General features: G+C 43.0%; 1 protein-coding gene across 11 annotated transcripts in view; it reads right to left on the reverse strand.

Moving 5' to 3' along the window:
- SGCD (sarcoglycan delta) overlaps positions 1 to 23,059 on the reverse strand; it is a 325,796-nt gene that overhangs the window by 126,497 nt on the left and 176,240 nt on the right. For 2 of the 11 annotated variants that reach the window (XM_057411989.1, XM_057411986.1), the window contains exon 1: positions 6,714 to 6,833. The exons of the other annotated variants lie outside the window; for them this stretch is intronic. The gene's annotated coding sequence lies outside the window, so the exon portion shown is untranslated. Of the gene's footprint in view, positions 1 to 6,713; positions 6,834 to 23,059 lie in introns of those variants that run through there. 11 annotated transcript variants of the gene reach the window in all.

Here is a 23,059-nt window from a genome sequence, read left to right on the forward strand (position 1 = left end):
TTGCTCTGTCTCCTTTTTTTTTTTTCCCTTTGTTTTCTCTTTACTTGCAGTCTCTAGGATGGAGAAAATAGCATATCCAGCTGGGGCAAATGTTTGCAGATACTAAAAGAATTTATAGGAACAGAAAATAACCAAAAAGAGCAACTTTTGTTCACACAGCAGCCTCATTTTGATAATTTCTCTGGTTCTGATGAAATATTTAGCTCAAAGCTGCTTTAGCAGAGATTGAGCAACTGAAGTACTACAACATGCATGGTGAACATAGCATGTTCTTTCTATAGAAACTTTCACACAGCTACATGTAAAGCTATGTATGATTTCTACACACCCTTTCCCCTCAAACTGTCAATACCAAAACAAAATCCTCTTGTCTGTAGTTCTCAAGGAAGGAAGACAGAATGATGGACAGAGAGTGCTAAGGTGCGTTAGATAAATGAGTAGAATAAGCAGGCAACTCCACAAGGAGCCAGCTATATCCACTACCAATAATCTGTTCTGTGTGGGATGGAAAAGTATGCTAGCCATAAATTACATTTTGGTCATTTTGGTAACTTCTTGTGACTCAAACACTGAAAAGAGCTAAGGCACCATAAAAGTACTGCTGTGAAAGGGCATCCAGCAGTTGCATGTATAAGGTAACCCCCTTTTTTCAATTACTGAGCTGAGGAGAAAGGCTGACAGTTACTTAATAGAGCTTTATTTCTTCTTCTGTAATGAAAATATTAGGAACAAGTGCCTAATTTCATCATAGTGGTGAAAACATAATAGTGAAATAAATACAGAAATTGGAAAGAGAAGCGTTCCCTTCAAAAGACAAATCTGAAAGTGTCTGCCTGACATGAGAGGGCTTAAAGACACACATGCACAGCACTGGACCACCATCAGCACATGTACAGTCCCATTTACAATACAAGAAATGCAGTATGCCAAATCTTAGCAGTTTAGCCACAGACAACATTACCATGACTACAAAAGTATAGCCTGGAACCTGGGTAATTCTCCAAGGAATTCTTGCGGCTGCAGAAAAAAAAATGGGTAATAAGGTTTTGCACAAGAGCTGTACACTGAATCCTTATATATGAACACTGCAAACAAGGCCTGATACAAAATCCAGTCTGCTTAGAAAAGCTATTCATCCTTTCACTTTAGGGTACCTTAGAGATATGGTCCGTAACAAGAAAGATTTATTTGGGTTTTTGTAAGACCACTGGAAGAGTCATGTCACTATGTCCTCTGATCCACACAGGCTGCTCTCAGAGTACTTCTGGCAAAGAAGCTTCTGCGCTTCCCTTCAGCAAAGCTGAAACCATGCTCATCTGAAAGGCATCACAAATCAGAACTGGCACTGAGCTTCCAAAAATCACATCAGATGCCACAAGTTATGGCAAATCTTTATTGCATGCCTCTCCCGATTCCACCAAGCCCTTCTGCCCTGGCAGAAAGCTTCTGACTCAGGGCACACAACCCAGATCAATGATTCATCAGGCAGAATAAGTGATTTGTATGAATATAGATGGATAAACACCTTCCCCTTGCAAATACCCAGAGCTGTAACACCCCCTGGCCACGCTGGCTTTGTAGGCTCAATGAAGGCTATGAACAGGGTGAAGCATAACAAGAGAAATCAATAATGTTTCTGTGCCACGGGGGTGTCTTTGATCAGTGCTTAAATGATGTATGTTTAGTAATAGAACAATTTTAAGCTGAAAGGGGATGCAATATGGGAATGTAGCTTCTCTCTTTTAAGCCCACTTGAAATTTGCTGTCAAAAATGCCCTAGAGCTCATTGAAACTGGTCACTACAAACCAGACCAAAAGCCCTTAAGACCTGTGCAGCCGACACAGCATCTCTCCTCCCTGCCTGCTTCCAAAAATGAAGAACGTCAGACCCCAGGCCAACCTGTAGCATAGTGATGGGAACACATTTCTATAGAAGAGAGAGGGGTTCAAATTCCCTTGGGCCTTGGACTTATATCTCCCACATCACTTTGTGTCTGTATCACTGACGTTCTCTTCTCTTTTTCTGTGTTTTTTTGAAACAAAAACCTTTTATTTTGGGATGAAATGTGGAAAAATAAACTAAAAAGCCTTCAGAGGTGCTCTCTGCCATATCACTGGAAGGCAATGTGCTAGCTGTAAATGCTTTGCAGATTCATCTTCTTTAATTTCTCTGTCTTTTAAGTGCACACTGTCCACCAGGTTCAAAAGCACAGACATTTCTGGAGCGTGACTGAAAACAAAATTTGGCATGAAGAAGAGTGTTTTGAGCCATCTATCAACAAGACTTTTTGCCTCTCCACTCCCCATAAAACTCTCTCTCAAGTTTGACACCCTCAGGCCCCTTAATCCACCAGCATCATGACCCAAAATTGATCGATGGCCCTACACATGGGTCAGACCACAGGCTGGGTCTCCATAAAAGGATCAGGCTCTGGAAAAAGACTTTTCACTTGCAGCTCGACCAGCAAGGGCTGAGCAGTGGGGAACAGCCCAAAGGATGAAACACTTGCTGGGGTAGTTAAATATCACAGCATTTTTCTCCTGCACCATCTCAGCCATGAGCTTGGGCTCTTCACTCTCTGCTTGTCCCTCTGCTTCTGTCAATAGTTTCCATCTCTCCACATGGGGAGCAGCTCTTCCATGAGATGGGAAGACTATCATCACTTAATGCCCACTTCTTGGGTACCACTGCAAGGCGATACAAGGCCAGAGAGACAAAAAGCGGAAGATCCATCCTAAGCAATGTTTTATTATTTTCTGACTAGTTTCTATCAGTGGGGTACATCACATGCAGGGTTCTTCAAATACCTACCCTGATCCTGGCAAACACAGACACATCAGCAAGCTTTCCTTGGTCTGCACAGTCCATTGATTCATGCTCTGCACAGTCCATTGATTCATGCTCTGCCTGGTCCACTAGGAAATACCTCTTTTCCTATCCCCACTTCTTGTATTTTGAAGAAGTTGGACTCACTCAGCACAGGCAGATGGAGAGACCTTGGGGATTCACCTCCTGGTAAAGCATCTCTAATCCAGATCCCGCAATGCTCCAGGCTAACCTGTACCTCTAACACCTTGAGAGCTCATGTAATTTCCCCGGTTGCCAGGGCTGGCAGCATTTAGACAATAAACATGCTTGAGCACAAGGGCACTGCAAAAGCCTCAGTTTATAAACCAGTATCTTCGAGCAGATGGATTGAACTGAAAGCTGACAATGGGACTTCTGCTCTGCTCCATCACTGCTTTGCATTCAAGAAGCACTTATAGTAAAACTCAAAACATAGTTTGCCAGAATAAAACAAAGTAACAGGCAGCTCGGTCTCCTAAACCAAAAGTGGTATTTTATTATGATGCTGTGAGAGGCTGTGAGCAATGTGATGTTAGCATTGTTTCTCTTCTCAGAGAAGAATAGAAATGTGTCTGTTTTCTTATTTCTGAGTGTTTCTTCTAACTTTTAGAGTTTTTTCTTGATAGTTACTTTGTCTTGGTATTTTTCTTTTTCAGAATTAAGGAGAAAATGGAAAGTTAACAGGGAAGAAAATGTTTCTGAAGTGAGTTCTCTGATGTATCAAGCCACTCATCAAAGGATGTCTTTCATAAAATGCCCCACAACTTGTAGCAAAACTTTTACACTGCATGCAAACATCGTACTGGCTTTGCTGCATTCACACACTGGTTCTTATGCACCGCTCAGATGATGTGAAGTGATCATAAGCCTCTGTCCGTCTGTGCCAAGTTTATAAACGCTCTTTCCTGCTAGAGTGTCTCAAAGCAGGATGAACAAATATAAGAATTACACTAAAATAGCCAGTAGCAGGTGTGACTGCAGGAGGCTGTAGGAACAGCAAGAGGGATATCATCAACTGAGCTCGAATCAGAAAGCAAGCTACAGGAGGTGACACTTCGCAGACTTCTGCCCCAACACGCTCTCACCCCACAGTACCAAGAAAAGAGATATGGCTTGGAGGAATGTGCAAAGCAGGATCGTAATATGGATTTATACGGCTGGAATCCAACCAGCATGGCACAAATTGAGAACTGTGGGCTTGAGCATGTGCCAGGATCCAGAGTAGAGTCTCTGCAGTGATCCTGCTCTCACAAGTTAAAACTTGTTCTGCTGCTACATCTTCCCTGCCCATCTTCCCTCCACATGATGTGCTTACTGCGCTTACCCATTTGTTTGCATGGACACGCTTTCCAGTTTGCTCTTGGGATGGAGCAGGAGAAGGAATACACATATAATGGTGTGCTAATGGCTCTCTTACCTGTACGGTTCCAAGATCAAGAGACCCTCCAATCTCACTTTAGATGCATAACACTGTTCACCCATGCATACACTCCACAGTGCTTTTGGGAACAAAGCAAGGCTTGAACGCTTGACCGTGGTGGACCTGCAGAAAGGTCTCCTCTGGCAGGGGAAGGCTTAGGATCAGCTGCCAGAGTTAGGGAGGAAACCATCACCACCTCCCTCAATCAAATCCAGCCCTGGGTATTGCAAAGAGCCTCCCCTGCCCGCACTCACAATGCATCCCCCGTGTCTCCACTGGGGTGCTGTCAGAAAGGGGTACTACAAGCAGCCCAGCTGGGCACTTGGGACATCCCATGATCCAGACTGATCCCACATCCAATGAAGAACCTGCACTGCTTGTCTCACCCCAGTGTGGGGCAGGAGCATCCCTGAAAGCCAGGTACAGCAGCACAGCCCTGGCTGCTTCTTGCTACATAAGATGTATTCCAGTCCCTTTGTCTCTCTGGCTCTTCAGTGCTGAGGATGAGATCTGGGAGGTGGGATGCTGCATGATGAGAGGTAGGAACTTGAATTTTTAATTTTTTCCTTTAAAATAAGCTTATAGCTAGCAGTGAAGAGCATAAGAAGCTGACTGGGTGCCTAAATCAACAGCTGCTGAGAAAAGCAATAGAGTTCCAAGTCTGCAGGGTAAGATGGCAGCCTGTGAAGGCTCAAGCAGTCCAGACTATACAAGACCTTCATTTAACAACAGCATTTTCACTGCAGGTGCATTTTCTGCAAAGCAGACTTTGAACTTATGAAGCCTCTTTGTTTGCATCATATGCCTCCCTCTTCCACAACTCATCTCTGTCCTTTCTCTCATTCTCTTCCCTCACATCAGCCTCCAGGAGGCTTCAGTACATCCGTGTCTCTTGGAGGATGTCCTTCCCTCACCCCAAACCAGCAAAGGGCTCACTTGGCCCAAACCAACCCAATTCAGCTGATCATCACTTTCACAGGGAAAAAAACAGATGCAATGACAAGGGTAAGATGCTCCCAATCAGCGTTTTTTTTTCCCTTTCCATCACACAGAATCTCTTTGCATCATACCAGATAATGTTGCCATTAAAGATCCAAATCCACCGAATTCCACTCTTTCCAGGTAAGGTTTGCTGTCTGCCTGAGCCTGCTGTTATGCTTTGGAGTTGCCCACATACACACTTCACCAGCATCACTGGGAGAAAGCTATGGCTCTGTCACATACTGGATCTGATGCACTTTATGATAGGTGAACCTCACCTTATCACTGATTTTTTTGGTTGCTGAGATGAATGGCTGAGCTCTGTATGTGCAGTCCTGCTGAATGCTGGCAAAGCAATCTGTGGGTCTACTGCCATGAAAGAGCCAGAAACACTTAGTGCTGTCCCACTGTATAATTTAATGCCTTTAATTCATTCCTTGTTGAAAGAAAAAACCTCCCTATCGCCACCATAAAACACAGCTAAAAAGCATTTTCAACACATGGGATAACACTGCTGTGAAAATCCAAGGAAGAGGCACTGGCAGAGGCAAGGAAGTTTCTGAAGCTGCGTGAGGCGGACTCCTCCCGACACCTCCATCCGCCTTGACGAACGCGCCATACCCGAACTCCCAAACACGAGCTGCCATATAAGGTGCTGATATCTCTGCAAAGGCAAGACAAGCTTTAATGCTGCAACTAAAAGGATGAGAGAGCACTGCTTAAATCTGGCAGGCTCCTAAAGGGAGAGAGAGCTTTTCATCATAAACGTTTCTTAAGTTATTTGGGGAAAGAAATGCACATCACAAGAGAAGTTGCAGATAGAAGAGCCCCTAAATTAATGCTTTTCCTCCTAATCTGCTCCATGTGGTTTCTGAATGTGCTGTCTGCTGCAGTTTGCTCATGCAAATACATAATACAAAAAAAAAACCAAACAAACCCCAAAACCAGAGAAATCACAAAGCAATGATTATTACTGAACTACTGTCTCTCTTCACAAGCTAGCTGTATCAGGAATTGCCAAACAACCCCCAGACAAACATGCTCTGAACTCATTAAACAACTACAATACAACGTACACACAAATGTATTTATCGTTAACAAATCGCATCTTTCAGCGAAATCTGTAGGTGACACACATGGTACAGAGCCAGCCTCTCGGTGGCTGCAGGTTATATACGTACTTACTGCCCCAATGAGAAAGTTGGGGATTATTTGGTTGCAGCATTCCCGCAGGCAGAGGCGCAGCGCGGGAGTTGCTTTGCCCGCAGAATAACTACCAAAGCAAAGTTCACCAGAACCACCACCCAGCCCCAAGCTGCTCCCATCCCTTTACAAATATGCCACAACTTCCCACTCCTGACTTTTCTCCCCCAAACAACAGTCCAAAAGCAAGAATCCTCTTTGCATTAGCACAAAAGAATAGCAGATCCCGGCTGCAGCAGGAAGGAGCAACGCGGTTCTTACCTCTCCCTCGGCGGGCAGATGAAAACCCAGAGGGGTGCTGGAGGCTGGGGGAAGGATGCAGCGCGGCTTTCAGAGCAGCACGAGGCCTGGCCTGTGCTCATGAGCTGCCCCTGTCAGATTTTCCAGCAGTAGAACTGCAGCCAAGTCCCTGCCCATGCCTGAAGAATTTCCTGAACTGCATTCCCGTTCTTTTTCTAACTGCTTTGAAACCACACTGTCTGTACTTCAATAAGGCTTTGTCAGGCCAAGTTACAGCTACTGGGCTAGCTCCAGATAGCAATTGAAAACACATGTGTTTTGCAGTAAAAGCCCCCTTCTCCTCGCACACATTCAGACACAGACACCCCTGCCTGCGCTCAGCCCCAGAGCCTGCGTGTCTTGCCTTTGCAGCTATAAAGCTGGCCATTTCGGTTAAAAGGAATAAAAGACTTACGTTGGTGGGGATTTTCTTTGGGAAGAGGAAAAAAGGGGGTGGAAGGGATCCCACTCCCACAGATAACACTTCGCCCTGCCTCATATGTTTTGCCAGCATCCGTGGGTCACAGGCACCCAGGTGAACAGGCAGCTGTGCCAAACCCCAACAAGCAAGGAAGCACAGGAATGAAAATCTCAGTTCATCACTGCTCTCCTCTTACCTCTACCTCTCTTCTAAAAACTGTGAGGAAAGAAAGCGTATTTTTAGCATCTCCAGACTCAGTTCAGCACATCAGAACTGTATCCTAATCTTGACATATACTCCTGTATCTGCTTATACTAAAAATAATACAACTATTTTTGAGTACTTTCATCCCTCTCTGCTTTCCAGCTGCCCTCACCCTTAAAAATATTTTAAGCACCTTGCATCTCCTTTTAAAGAGCATTAAAATTGCTCTGGTGTTGGCTTAAGGAAAAGAAATAGAAGATATAATGTTCTACCTTTGATCAGAATGGGTCCCAGTTCTTAATATCTGTAATCATTTCCAGACAGCACCATGGGTCAAGGCAGCGAACGTGGGCTCTGCAGCAAGAGATGCCCTGCGCCTGGCATTTGTCTGTGAAGCAGAGCCGGAGTAGATGTGGAAACGCACATGGATGTCCCCCTTATACCACCACGGCTAAGTCCCACCAAAGATGAAACACAGCAGCAGAGTTGTCAAGGTAACAATATAGAAAAGAGACAGTTTAAAGAGAGAGAGTTGTATTTTTCCCCTCTTAATGTTCCTTTTCAAAACCGTGCACTCCACTTCTACTGGGTTATTCTGCTCCGTGATTTACAGAGGTGTGCTGGACAGATGAAGTGTTTACAAGAGACAACTGCAGCTGTGGATTGGAAATAACTGAGAACCTTATATACGGTCTGATCCAGAGCTCACTGAAGGCAGTAAGAAGCCTGTTTCCTTCCAGTGGCTGTGAGTTAGGTCCGTAGCAAGGACTCGTTTATCTGTAGGGAGATGAGATTTGCCATTCATGCACCAGCAACACGATCTTACAAAAGCCCACATAGGGCGCCCTTATGGAAAGCTTGCAGTACTTCAACCTGTTTTGAGAGCTGTTCTGGTAACACCATGCATGGCTTTTGCCTGCACCCTGCTCTGCTACCAAAATGCCCTTTTCTCAGCTCCTGCAAAGAGCCCCACATCGGTCAGCAACATGGCCCACAAGCCCTGGACCAGCACCCCAACTGTACTAACTTCAGTGGGGATGGATGTAGGATATGATGCTTTTTTGCACAAGACAAAACAGTATGAAACCACCCAGTCATTCTGACTCAGTTTTCAAGACTATAAGCCAAAAGGCACACACATGGCACGCACACAACCACTGGTGATAGCATTTGAGATTTATTTGCACAGCTTGTGAGGAGTCGGTTTGTGCCAGAACAGAAACCACAGACTTTCAGATCACAAATCAGGAGAGCCATCAATAGAGCTAAAAGAGAGTCTCCTAAACTGGCTATAACAGCAGTGATAATTCTTTTTGGGTTGGCAACCAGTAACAGCTGAAACCAATGGCGCCCAAAACCTTTGGAGTCTCTTAACGTGGATAAACTGAAACAGAAAAATATGAACCGCATATTCACATAATTAGATTTTCGGTTGTACAAGAAAATCAGGCATCTGCAGAGCTGTTGGCAAGACAATAGTAGCCCTTGCCTTCTGTCTTAAATTTCCCCATGGTCTTTATTCAGCAAACCAGTTACTTATGGTGTCAGGCAGTAACTCCAGTGAATCAACGTGTGTTTTGAGTTAAGCACATGCTTTACCGCTTTGTGGACCAGGACTTCTTATGGCAGCCTGCCTCTGGCAGGACCAACAGTCAAATCATTTACCATACGGCAGTACAGAACTTTGAAATCATTCAGTTCTTTGCACAAATATGGTCAGTGGGTTTCAAACTTTTCTCCACGTGTGTGGACCCCTAAATATTTCCTAAAGGTGGTGCATACCCGTCATCTTTCATAGAGAGATATTTCTACATACTCTACACAAAACTCTCCTGTCACTTCTCATAGCTTCCTTGGGAATAGTCCACAAGTCTCCCATATGTCTTTGGACCACAGGCTGGAAACTACTGCTGGAGATAACTTAATCCCCTATTAAAAATATAAATAACCTCTTCTGTTTATGTGCCATATTCCTATCTTCGGAATATTTATGGGAGCTACCAGCGTGCTGGCAGGTAGAGACATGGGGAGGTGACAGCATTAATATTGCATTTTTTCCATTGGCATAATTAGTAGGCCAAGTCTATAAATATTTACATTAAATCTGTCAGGCATCACACCAACCACACTGATAACTTAAGGGTGTCTTGCTGTAAACTGCATTAATGCCTAAGTATTTTGTCACCAAGTAACACACAAAAATGCTCCTTCAAACTAAGCCTCTTTGACTAGGCTGTTTTTATCTCTCTCTCATTTGGGTATGGGGTTTAAAGATGCTTCAAGCATCAGAACTGTGGCTCAGGGACTGTTCTATTTTTCTGTTATTGAGCTATCATTTGTATCAGTGCCAGCAATACCAAAAATATATGAACCCTGCAAGTGTAAAACTTAAGTTGATGTCGACATAACTGTCTGCATAACTGCTATTGCTCCTCAGTAGTGCTAGGGTTATGAGGATTTAAAAAACCTACTAGATAAAAACAAATTAACCTCTCAAAGCTCCAGTATCTTTGCAGCTGGAACATGCAGAGGCTTCCATTTTGTGCAGGAGATCCACTCCACCTAGATCCATGAATTTCTAGACCAGGAAACACATGAGATCTATAGAAGGTAGGAAGGAAAGTTCCTTCTCTACCATTTATACCTATCCTGCATTTTGGCATCCAGCATTTTCTAGAAACAGCTGAAAATGATTTGGTATTTACTGTTAACTTGGCAATATTCATAACTAATTCCATTTAACTGATAATACCTATTTGCATGCAAACTGAAATTTGGGATTTTCATGCCGTGCAGATTTCCAGGGACTCACTCAAACATACCAAAACCTTCCTAAGAAAATCAGGGCAAAACAAATATGCAGAAAGAATCAGCATGTAAACGCAGGTGTGTGTGCACCTGGAGTGACGGAAGAAGTAAAAATGAACATTTTAATGTCTGAATGAGATAATGAAGCAATCCCTTGTTTGAGCTTTCCCTCCAAATGACTTTACTTTTAATCCATAAAATCTCTTGAAATATCACAATGGAATAAATACAAATGTTCAAATATTACTAAACTCTCAACTGAAAGAAATCATCTGCCTAATTATTATTATTTTAAGTCATCCTCAGCCTTGGACTCTTGTAACAGATCTCTCATGTACACATGTATAAAGGGAGAAGCCAAGACTCATTTGAGCTCCATTTATTTAAATGCAGAATTCTGGTAGCTGACAGATCATAAAGTTAACTGTTTGGGGTCAGGAACAGCTGTGGGAAGGCAGCTTTTGGCATTCCTGATGGATTCACCCCACCCTGAGCAACTAGAGAGGACGGAGGACAATGTAATGAGAAAGGGAGGAGAGGTTCCAAGAATTTGTGTGGCAGTAGTTGTAGGAGACGAATGCTGCACTGGAGGGAGAAAACCCATCCCTCTGTGTGTGTGTGTGCAGGGAATCAAGGTCTGATTTGATAGTAGGGAGCAAAATCTCATTTAAGTGCTGCAGCTGTGAGTGAATGAAGGCACACAGGTCATCAGGTAATCACACGCAGGGCTGAGATGGGCCTGTTGGACAAGTGAAAAGGAAATGGAAGAAAATGAAAAAGCACTCGTGCGTGTGTTCGGCTGCAAGAACTGTGCCTGGAGAGCAACTGACTGTGCGTGCAACCGTGTGCTGGAAGCAGCCAGACCCGCAGCACCTACATCCTCACCCACTGCTCTAGTTTCTTCAGAGGAGATAAATATGGCTACATTTGAGTAAGAAGCTATAAATACAAGCCCGGCTATGAGATGCAAGATCTTCTAATTCTCATAAGCTAAAGAGGGGCAGAGCTAACACCACAGTGGCCCTGCTGTCACAGACAGGATTCAAGGATGCTCTGAATTTCACGCGGATGAGAAACTACAGTAACAGCAGAGGTGACCCTGAAGCGAAGACCTTGCTTCACACGACACCGAGTTATTTAGATCCAAGTACTAATTTTTGCCCCTTCTACTCACCCAGAGTCAGCAAACAACAACAGTGTAAATGAAACGAGGGAAACACAACAAGAAGTCCTGGTTTCATAGTCATTTTACAGGTGAGCTGGGGAATGGGAGGTCAAGGCGGCAGTCGGTGTCACTTGTACAAGGCTGAAAACAGCGTGAGTTCAGGTGAAGGACTGAGCTTTTATTACAGGTCACAGTTGGAGAACTGCTCAGGGTCTGGAGTTCAGAAACATCCATGTCTGCTAGTGCTGCTGTGGGACAAGGATCAAAGCGGCAAACAGACATCACCAAAGGCAGGTATCTTCCACTGGACAAGCTCAGGAGAGCTGTAGAAAAGGGAGGGTAGAGGATGGAAATTGAAGTATCCAGTGTGCCAGAACAACATGCTTAACTCTTCACAGGTTGATGTATAACACCTACATAGAGAACAACCTACTCCTAATGACTATTTTCTCCTGAGGGTCCAAGACCTGCAGACTCCCTGAGGCCATTTGCAGATTGCAGTGCACCTAATCAGAAAGCTCTGCGCCGTGCTCCTTTTCCCACAAAAGCTTCAGCAGTGATTATCCATCGGCCAAAGAGCCACAGCCAGGACCTCATCCAGCTCTCCCTGTCACCCCAACCGCTGCTTTGTAATTATTCTGATCATTTCAGCCATTTCCAGACTCTTCTCAGAAATAATTTAGGACCAGTAGAGCTTGTTAATAGGTAAAATGGAAAGTGTTCCTTTTCATTTCTCCGGCAACATTAATGTAATTATCCTGAATCATTTTCAAACTATGTGGGCTGTAATTTCAAGACAATATTACTATTACAGAACCCTGTTCTTCCAGCCAGCATGTGTCATACTCCCCATCCAGAAGTTATTTATCAATAAGTGGAAAGTCTTCATTTACAAACAACAGGCCCTCTTCATTTGCAGCACAACAAGGAAGCCAGATAGGTGTCACCATGTAAAGGTGTATCACTTCCCTGGCTTCTACCCCTCCAGTATAAGGAATGCATGACAGAGAACAACTGGGAAGATTAATTACATACAGATATAAGAGGAAGTATTCAGTTGGCCAGTCCAGTAATTGTTCTTCTATTAAAGTCTTAATGGCATCCAAATTTATTACTCTCATTTGAGCAGCCTCACCCTTTGTTGCAGGTTCAAGGCACACAGACGCTCTCAAAGCTTCAGTTAGAGATGTGCCCCAGTGCATATGAATCTCCACCTCAGCCTACAATAATCATCTTCTGGGGGAAAAGCTCCAGTTTCTCTGCCAGGTCTATTATGGGAGGGATTTCTGGAGTACGGATATGCCATGCTGCTTACATTCATTGTGGTTGCTGGTCAAGCTGAGCTGCTGTTCAGCACTCTGTGCTTATCACTGTCTTTCCCTTTACACTCCCAGCTATTTTTACTCTGTCAAGAAAGAAGCTCTGCTTGTTCTTACACTTAGATATCCTATTATATCATGAAGTTTAACATCATCTGATGCACACGAATTTGGTTCTATGGAACAATTTTCATAGGCAGCATATCTGTATTTTTACAAAGCAATTAGAAGAACTCTTTAAGAACACTAGCAAGGCAGACTGTCAGTCCATGAGCAGCCCTGGCCATCGCTATCTCTTTTAATGAGCTGTGGTATGTCATTCTGGACACTAGGACGTTTGCATGATCCTGTGAGCCTCCTGCGATGGGCAGCAATCACTTTCATACATAACATCTAATCCAAAAGAGAACTCTCGCCCTCCTTTCCCCATGACAACTTAGACACTCACCATCAAGCTAAAACTAGGTATAAAAATAGATATAGAACTATACATATCTAGATCACACGACATATAGGGAAGAATTATTTTTTTTTCTATGATGAGGGTGGTGAAACACCCTAACAGGTTTCCCAGAGAGGCTGTAGATGTCCCATCCCTGGAAACACTCAAGGTCAGGCTGAGTGGGGCTCCCAGCAGCATGGTCTAGTTGAAAATGTCGTTGCAGGGGATGCACTAGATGACCTTGAAAAACCCCTTCCAACCCAAACTATTCTGTGATTCTAAAACCTGATGTACCACATCCGCTCTAGAATAAGAAGGAAGGAGAGAGCAGTTCTGGTAATCAAAATGATGAGCAATCTTTAACCGAATTTTGCAAATTCCTACTCACTGCTTATATTCTGCAAGAGGTGATAAGATACATTCTGATCACAAAGCACCTCGTGACTGCTACTTGGAAACGTAGCGGAGTAAAGAATGATTGTGCTTATATATAAATAAATGCACACATGCTCATATACTCGCATATTTTGAGTTTCAACAGAGAATGAGGGGGAAGGTTTATAAAGCAAATTTATAGGAACATTAAGATACACTGTGATTGTGTAGAATGTGTGAGTGAGAGGGAAGGAAAAAAGATGTAATGGCCCGAGAAATAAATGCATGTTTGTATGTCAGTAATCAAGCCTGACCATTGCCAGAGAACTCAATACGGTGGAGGCATATCTGTGAGGGTATTTACTCCAAAGACCATGAAAAGGCCATTGTGCAAAAATTCCAGACTCAGATTTATCTACAGAAATATACCTGAGGGCCTCTCAATCTCAGCATCTCTGCTACAACTATTGGCAGGATGTCACAAAGGGTAAAAAGCCATTTAATTGGGAAATGTCTTTATCGCTGTAGCTATTACCTCTCAATTTCTGAGAGAATTCTTTGTGCTTTCCCATACCTAACCAGTTTCTTGGAGCCTGTGATAGAAGATATTTTTTTTTCTATGTGTTCAACAGAAGCTGTAAGGGCTGCAATGTCCAAGAAAGTTGATGAGACCATTTGCACTTGGTCTGCTATCCTCTTCCAAGTATTTATCTAGTTCAGCAGCTGGTAAGGCTTAGCCCTCAGTGCAGTGTCACAGGGCTGCTGCTGCTGCTGCTTCCAAATTTCTGCGTGAGATAGATTCGTGCTAAGGATGATTGCAAAAATGTTTAGTCCCACAAGAGTATGGAAGAGAGAAACAAATGTCCCGTCCCTTCCTCTGCAGAGTAGAGTCAACATACAGCTTGGTTCTTGGCACTTTTCATCCTATATCCTTATAATCATGGTCTTGGAATACTTATGAGCACAGTGACCCCAGAAGCCCCAGCCAGCACGGCGCTGCAGAAATCTTTACTGCAGAAGTAGAGGAATGGAAAGAAGTTCCTCCTGTAGTATTTGCTTTTACATGATAGAAAAATGAGTGGCTCATTGTGTGACTCCTCTAAGTGACTAAATGCACCCTACAGTTTGGCAGCAACAGGATGGTTTTTTCATTAGGAGACAGGGAAAAACCCTGCCACATTCGTATATACTGGAGTGAAATTTCATCACTGCTGTGATTAATGCTTATGTTATTGCCCTAAATTCTCCATTCTTTCAGGCTAAAAATACCCTCCTGGATTTCCTGATATTTTCCAATAAGAATCAAAAAGGGAGTGAAGGCAAGAGAGAAAAGAAGAGAAAGATGCTTTGTGTCTTGCATCCAGACTTACTTTTTGGGCAAAGTAGCTGCCAGGAAGGTAAGAGAGCTGATCCCTTCTAAAACATGAGAGACTTTACCTGCCCATTTTTCCTCCCAAAATGATTACAAAGGTTTATGCAAATGCTTGTTGAAGATTAGCACGGTTTTCATGCTATCCCTCACTCAGAGATGTATTTACAATTATAGTTTCACTCTATGAAATCATTAACTGGTATTTAAAAAAAAAAATCCTATTTGATTTTGTCTTTCCAAGTTCCCCTGTGGCTTTTTCTCATCGTTCAGACAAGTCCATTCTCAGTGTCTGTGGGTTAGAGGCATACTCAAGCTGGAGTCAGCTCCCCCTCCACAATGGCAGGGAATATGCAAAGTGAAAAATGCAAACCATTCCCACAAAAATCTGTTCCCAAATGCAAAGATGACCTAATGAAAGGCTTAATGTTTCTGTAACCCCCTGTCTTACAGAAGATCAGCACGAGAGAAATCAACACAGAGCATTTAATCTTAATTCTGTGTGAAAACATACATATATTTAAGTAGAGGTATATATAAGTGACCTGCAATGTATTGCTACAGTGGGGTTAGATGTGAATTCTGCAGCAACAAGTCCTATCTGAGAAGGCCAGAGGTTAAGTGTTTCTCAACATGCTGCTCAAGCCATCAAGCCACCGAGCATCTGCCCCCTTGTATGAGGCAGCACTGTGCTGCATTAGCATTGAGCAAAGCTTCCTTCTTTCACCCCTTCAGCTATTTATCATCATCTTAGAAAATCGGGAGCAACTCAGCACGGTGTTACAGAATTTTCCATCCCTGCTGCCACACAGAGGTTAAACCAATTTCCCTGCAATACAACAGCAAAGCCAGTGTATTCCTTTTAACCTAAATCACCCAAGTAGTTAGGCTTTAAAGGAAAGCCAGTGGGGAATGCATATGTTTGCAGGGCATGTTGCTGGGAGCACAGTCTGGAACAGTCCCAGAGTTTTACAGGTTTATCATCCCAACACATAAACTTTCTCCCAGTAGGGCTCCTTTTCACTTACCTGTTTTTATTATTCTGCAGCTGGAACTCCACAGCAAATCTCTTAAAGGTTAACAGGCCTGTCCAGAAAGCACAAGAAACAGCCTGGCTACAGTCTACAGATTTTAATGCTCTACATTACAACAACGTGCTATTTTTATACCAGGTAGCAGCCTACAATCAGCACTATTGCAGTGACTGTGTAAGATATGACAGAGGCCAAGGAAAGGTGCAATAACAGCTGTAAAACAATCCACCTACAAATAATAACAGAAGACCACCATAAGCATGGAATGGAAGAGAAGGGTCATAACAAACAAGGGAGACTCAGAGAAACTCCAGCAAGGACACCTCCATTTGCTAGCCTTTGAAACCAAGGAAATGGCGTGGTGCTACAGCAGGTTGGCAAGCATTTCAGACAGATAGTGATATCCATGTGAAATCATTCAATCTTTCTTTGATGGGTTTCAGAAAGCCCGGCTGCTGTCTTCCAAAGAGAAATGACACCCATATGCTGGAAGTTACAGGTTGTTGCAGGCAAAAGGACAGAAGTACACACACATGCTTTCCTCATCTGCTGTACACTCAAGCTGGCCATGTATTTTGCAACAAGGAATGCTTGCAGGCACTGAAACATCTCTCAGACACACGCTTTCTAAAAGAACATGTTTTAGAAGCTATTTAAAATATGAAAGGAAAAAAGCTGGCTGCCAGAAGGCATGTGTTGCATCCCTTCATTCACTGCAATGCAGTGAGCAGCAAATCTTAAAGCGCTGTTTATGCCTCACATATCTCAGCAAAGGATTTCTAAGCACCTTATGAAGAGACATTGTCACTGGGCCAAAATCTGGCCCCATCAATTCTTTGGCGGTGCAGTGAACCCTGAACTTGCTTCAGCACTGGGGAAAAGGCATTTGCCACACCAGTCTTACAAGAGGTTGAGTAATCCTTGACTCTTGCCAAGGAGCAGACGGCCACATCAGCCTGGGCAATGTCAGCACAGCTCTGGCTGGGATCCAGGGCTGCAGGAGGTGTAACCAAAGGCTCCTGCATCCTGCATTGGATGCACCCAATAGCCTGCAACCCCTGCGCAAGCGAAGCACTTGAGCACAAGTCATATTTTAAGTACTTTCCATAACAGATGCTTACATGAACACATGAAATAACTCGAATTACATGCAGTTCTATCCACGTATAACTGGAAGAAATGAAGAAAATATTTCAATAAAAACTTGCCTCAGACTTCTTTAAACGAGCACCAGAAGCCCATCAGCTTTACGCTTTCTCCATCTTTTTATATGCTTTCAAACTAAATCAGGTTGCCCATTTGAACTCCATCCAACCTACAGCAAGGGCCAAACTCTCTAGCTGGAAAAGACAGCATAAGGTGTGAATAGTCAGTCCAGGCACAAAGGCTGGGACTGTCCTTGGAGAACAAGGGCTAGCAGGTCTGCACCATGATAATGCCTCCTTCACCAGGGCCCAGAGAGAGTTTAGTTCTGTCTATCCTAAATTATTTGCATTTCTATATAAAGACAAATCCAAGGATTCCTTAAATATAACATTTGTCACAATTATGTGCTGGCATTTCTTTATAATTATCTTAAGTACTTCACTCTCAGGAAAATGTGGTTGAAAATGCAAGAGAATTATGCTGATCACTTGCTCATAATTAGATAGATTCAATAAAACCTGGTGCTTAGCAAGCTTTGCATCTGTACATTCTATGCAAAACTAATCTCAAAGATAGGTCTATCTTTTTCTTTAGCCTTCTGCTATCAAGCTGCGCTGGTTTTGGCTGGGACAGAGTTCATTTTCTTCACAGTAGCTACTATGGGGATGTGTTTTAGATTTGTGCTGAAAACAGTGCTGATAATTCGGAGATGTTTTCTGTCAAGCAGTGCTTACACAGAACCAAGGCCTTTTCTGCTCCTCATCACCCCACCAGTGAAGAGGCTGGGGGTGCACAAGCAGTAGGGAGGGGACACAGCCAGGACAGTTGACTCCAACTGACCCAAGGGATATCCCATACCATACGGTGTCACGCTCAGCACATAAACCTGCACGAAGAAGGAAGAAGAGGGGATGTTTGGAGTAATGGCGGTTGTCTTCCTTAGTCACCATGATGGATTCCTGCTTTCCTAGAGATGGGTGAACACCTGCCTGCAATGGAAAGTGGTGAATGAATTCCTGGTTTTGCTTTGCTTGCGTGAGCAGCTTTTGCTTTACCTGTTAAACTGTCTTCATCTCAAACCAAGTGTTTTCTCACTTTTACTCTTCTGATTCTCCCCCTCATCCTGCTGGGGTGCTGGGGGGACTGAACAAACAGCTGGGTGATGTTTAGCTCCTGAATGAGGTTAAACCACAACACAAGCACATCTGATGTGGCAAGGATGGTCTACATAAAGAGACACCTCTTGAGTATTATCTAAAATCATTACTTTGTTCACAAAATAGTTCCCTAGTGCGCCAGTTTTCCCTTCTGCTACTGTTATGCAAAGCTTGAAGTAAAATTAGGGGGTTTGGCTTTGCTGTGAGAAGCAGCCAATTATGGAACTGGTGATTTTTGTCAGAAGATTGGTTATTTATGAAGAAAGTAAGAAGTCTTGTTTCCACAGTGGGAAGAACATGGGGGAAAAAGTAGCAGTAATCTTGTGGCCCACTGCTCCAAATGTCTTTCAACCAGCATTTAGCCAAAATGTTAGCTGCTTCTTGAAGCTAAAAGCAAGGATGAATATGCACATCTTAGCACAAAAGATGCCTTACCTAGGGAGCACTGATGAAGCTAAAGCTGCTGGTAGAATCACAAACTCTACTCGCATGAAGAATTGCCTGCTTTCCTATGCAAAATGGCCCTTGTGTCATAGAAGTGCACAAAATTAGCTAAAAATGCTCATGAATACTAAAAAAGACAAAATATATTTATGGAGCTCCTTTCTGCTGTCTCCAATAAGCAGTCCAATATGTCTTCAACTCCATATATAAGCATCTCTATTTACTACTCTGAGTATCTGATCTTCTTTTCTCTGCATCAGAAGATTTTTCTTCTTCCTTCAAAGAACTGTCCCTGTTTCTCAGACTGAAGAATATGAAGTAAATATGGTACTGCATATAAAAAATGTAAAATATAACAGAGCTTCTAAATTCAGTCAGCCAAAGATATCATTTCCCTCCCCCCCCTTCTCAGTGATTGATGCCCCCTGGAAGAAATAGTAATTATATGGCACAAAAATGAGGAAAGAGGCACACTGAATGATAAAAGCATTTAGTCAAAACATACCTGAAACACTGAGGGGAAATAAAGAAGTTTTAAAACTGCTAGGCCTGAATAACACTGTATTATTAGTCGTAAAAGAGATGAAAAATAAAACCCCTCCAATAAGAAAAGGACTTAAGAAATTTGCTATACACTAATGCCATCTACCAGACATCAGTGGAAGCAGCAGAAAAAAAAGTCAAATGAAACAGTGAATACGACAAAAATCAAGCAGAAATTTGTGCACAGCCCTAAGTTTGGGGGTTTGTTTGGCTTTAGTTTCTGGGATTTAGGGTTGCTTTATTGGATTTGGGGGGTTTGGTTGTCCAGGTTTTGTTTGGTTTCTGTTGATTCTTTTTTTTAAGCAACTACCAAATTTCTTTCTTTTTGCACTCTTCCTCCCAGCCAGGATTTCAGCATATCCATGAATACAAATATTTATCAATTCTTCTAATCGGCAAGATTGCAGAAAAATCCTTTAATTCCCCTTCCAATACAACTTTGAAAAACAACATACATTTACACGACCTTGAACTATTATTATTCTTCTCCTGCAAGATGCCTCTTATGCAAGGAAAAAACATTATTTTGTATCAAGTCCACATTGTCTCAGGGCCTCTTCAACCTGCCTTGAATATCTTGATCACTGAATCCAAGCTCAGTGAGCTCTGATAGCAGCTACACTGTCAACTTAATCACTGTCAACTTATCTGTAAGTTTCCAAGGACTGCCCGATAACTGTAATGGGGTTGCTTCTTCTCTTTTTGTCCTAAGTGGCCCCAGATTTATATCCAGCTCCAACCCACACCTCAAAGACCTGTGCTAAAGCCTGTGCATAACAAAGGCTGAAATACACATAAAATGTAGGTATAATTTTACAACGTAAGTCTATAAACAACACAGAATCCTAAAATTTGTGTGACTGAGACCAGGAACGGTGGCCATGACCCTGTCTTTAGCCTACATACTTGTTGAAACCCAAAGCTAGGATGTTGCTGGTATTCTTCAACTTTCCTTTTGGATATCCACCAGAAATAAACAGCAGATGCCTGTTCAATCTCAAGACAGTGAGAAATAGATGCAGTTGCAAAATCTGCTACTGCTGTGGCATGAACACGGTCTCCATCGGCTGATACAGACACATGTTATGCTCAGAAAGTGGGAGATGGGGAAAGCAATATCTGAAACTAGCAGAGCATGATGTGGACCTGAATCATTTTGAGAGACCAGAGAACACTTCCATTTCAAAAGGAACACCATCTATCTGTGTGCCTGTTATTTCAGACACAACCTCACTTCTTCCAGCACACAGTCAGCCAAAACTAACAAAACATGTTAAGACTTTAGCCCCTAGTATCTCCTTAGAAAAATATAAGAGAAACTCTGACAGTTAGAAAGAACATAATTTTCTGTATGTATGTGTTCAGATCAATGACACCTCTATGTATCAACTTTACGTTTTTTCTTCCCCTCAAAAAATCCCTCCATTGCTTTAAGAAGTATTTACACACACCAACCAACAAAGGCGCTATCCAGAAATTCTGCCAGTATTTGTCTTTTCTGATCTCCCAGAAGGACAGAAACGAGCTATTTAGCCACCACACTTAGTCTGTCTCTACAATGGACAGGTTCCAGTGATGAAGCTGTACTGAATAGCCACTGATTAAGAAATTGGAGCAGTGCTAGGGGTTGCTGTTGATTCAAGGTGAGAGGAACTGAGCCGGAGTTACTTGGCAGTGCACAAAGAGGAATTTCCATGTTGTCAAAAATCTTCCACTCTCTCTGATTCTGGCATTATTTCCTACTGGCTTGTTAAGAAAAAAACGAGCTCTCATCACACTCCTCTGGTGCTTCCTTTGCTCCCTGGATGAAAATCCTGCAAGTGCAAATAAAATGTTCAACAGCAGCAATTTATTCTCTGCCTCTTACAAAAAAGGATTGCAGGGAGCCAGGCTTTTGTATCAGGAGCTGGAAGCAAGTGTGTTACAGCAAAGACTCCCTGCCAGGTCCAAGTTCCCCTCCTTCTTCTGTCCTTTGCTTTCTGTGAGATAATAGCCATAAGGCTCCACAGGAGCCATATTAGTATGGTACTGGTTCTCCATATTTTGTCTGATCTCTACTACTGTAAGTGTCTGCATGACTCCAGCAGGAGGTAGACACTCATGGAATTTAGCCATGAAGATCCAAACTCATGTTCCTGAACTGCAGACAGACCATGTATAGGCAGTCCCAAACGACAGAGGATGAATACTGGAGAGGAATATCTCATTAATATTGCAGTGTAAGTCTAGGGTTTAAATAGCCCATGTCAGAAGAGCTCAGACATGCCATTACAAAACTTTTATTTCCTATGCTTTGGGCTTTTAATCTTTCAGCCCCTCTGAATAGCAGTTATGCCTGAGATGGTAAACCTCTCTGCCCTCCAAATTCCAAACACACAGTGCAACCATGCTGAAGCCTGTTGGCTCTTTCTCCCTTACAGAACAATGTTCACTGCCTCTGTTTTGCCTGTCTTTACTTCCCCAGGACGCTGGAAGCACATGGGTTAAAGAGACGATTATTTGAAGGAAAGGCATTTCCAATAAATCAGCAGATAGCAAAAGGGAAAAAGCACTGGAGTAATTTTTTCTGCTCACAATTTCATTATGCTCTTGGCTGTGAGCCATTATAAGGTAAATCACCCAAGTCATGTTGCACAGACATTTCTGAAAGGACAGTTATTTAAATCACTTTGTAAGCTACACTCCTTGTTTTGAATGGAGATTCCTGCTTATTTTGTATGTATGGCACTTTATGCCCATTTAAAAGTTTTGACAAGAGAACTGCAGCAAAGCTAGAGCTGCAATTTGGCTGCAAACAGCACATCGCGGCACTGGCATGTGTTGTCCCCACAGCTCGCATTCTCCGTTCACTCCTGCTCAAGACCCGATCCCAGCAAATGGACATACATCCCCTCTTCTGTTCCATGAGGGCAACAAACCTTGGAGTAATGCTGACCAAAGAATTACTTGTATTACCTCGACCCGCGCAAGTCTGCTGAGCTGGTGACGTTCACCTACCCTTTCCCTAAGTTTTCACATCCACCAGTTGCTGGCTCATGGCTCCTCAGCAAACATGGAAAACAACAGAAATGTCCTGCTTAGACCACTGGGAAGACTCCCAGAACCGCCCAGAGCAAGGAAATAGTGTCTGCTGACAAAAAGATTATAGTTTTGACAGGCTTTTGATTTTCTTTCTCACCCACACCACCAGTGGGATCAAGAACAAGAGACAGCACTGCAGAATGTCATGGACAAAGAATATGTGGGGCAAAACCCAGGCAAATACCATGGTGCTGCATGTGGCCTTGAAAGCACCAGCTTGTCCCTGCACAAACTGTATTCCAGCCATTTTTAATGACTTCTAACTTCACAATGCCATTAATGTTCAATATTTTTCTTTTTACAGCTAGCAGCTTTCAACTTAATGCGCTCACTGTTACTTTTTCTTCTCCCCCAGAAGTCACTGAAAGTGCCTTTACCTTCATGATCTGGAATCTCGCACCATTTACTGAAATACCGAGTATGGGTTATAAAAACCACACATAAAAGCCATATGCACTATCAGAATCTCAAGTTAACACAACAAAGGCATCCTCACACGCATTCCAGCAGACCGGAAACCAAATTAATGCCTCATACAGAAACACAAGCTCTTCATGCTTAACCCTCAGATTTGGAGTGGGAGCTCAGCATTGGCTGAGAGTACCTGAGGCACAGTTCAGACATTTAATTTCTGACTCTTCAAAACAGGCTGAAGGCTGCTTTTGCCTTCCATCTATTCACCAAGCTCTCACTTGGGCTAGATCCAGCACAGCAAGTAGCTACTGAAGGAGACAGAGATTCCTCACCAGTTTTTAAATTAGATGACAGACATATCCATCTGCTTTTCAATGCATGTTCCACTGTCAATCAAAATTAAAGG

This window comes from Pezoporus wallicus, unplaced genomic scaffold, assembly GCF_028554395.1.
Source record: "Pezoporus wallicus isolate ANWC-B61680 ecotype Strahan unplaced genomic scaffold, APGP_CSIRO_Pwel_v1 contig_6354, whole genome shotgun sequence".
Classification (NCBI taxonomy): Eukaryota; Metazoa; Chordata; class Aves; order Psittaciformes; family Psittacidae; genus Pezoporus; species Pezoporus wallicus.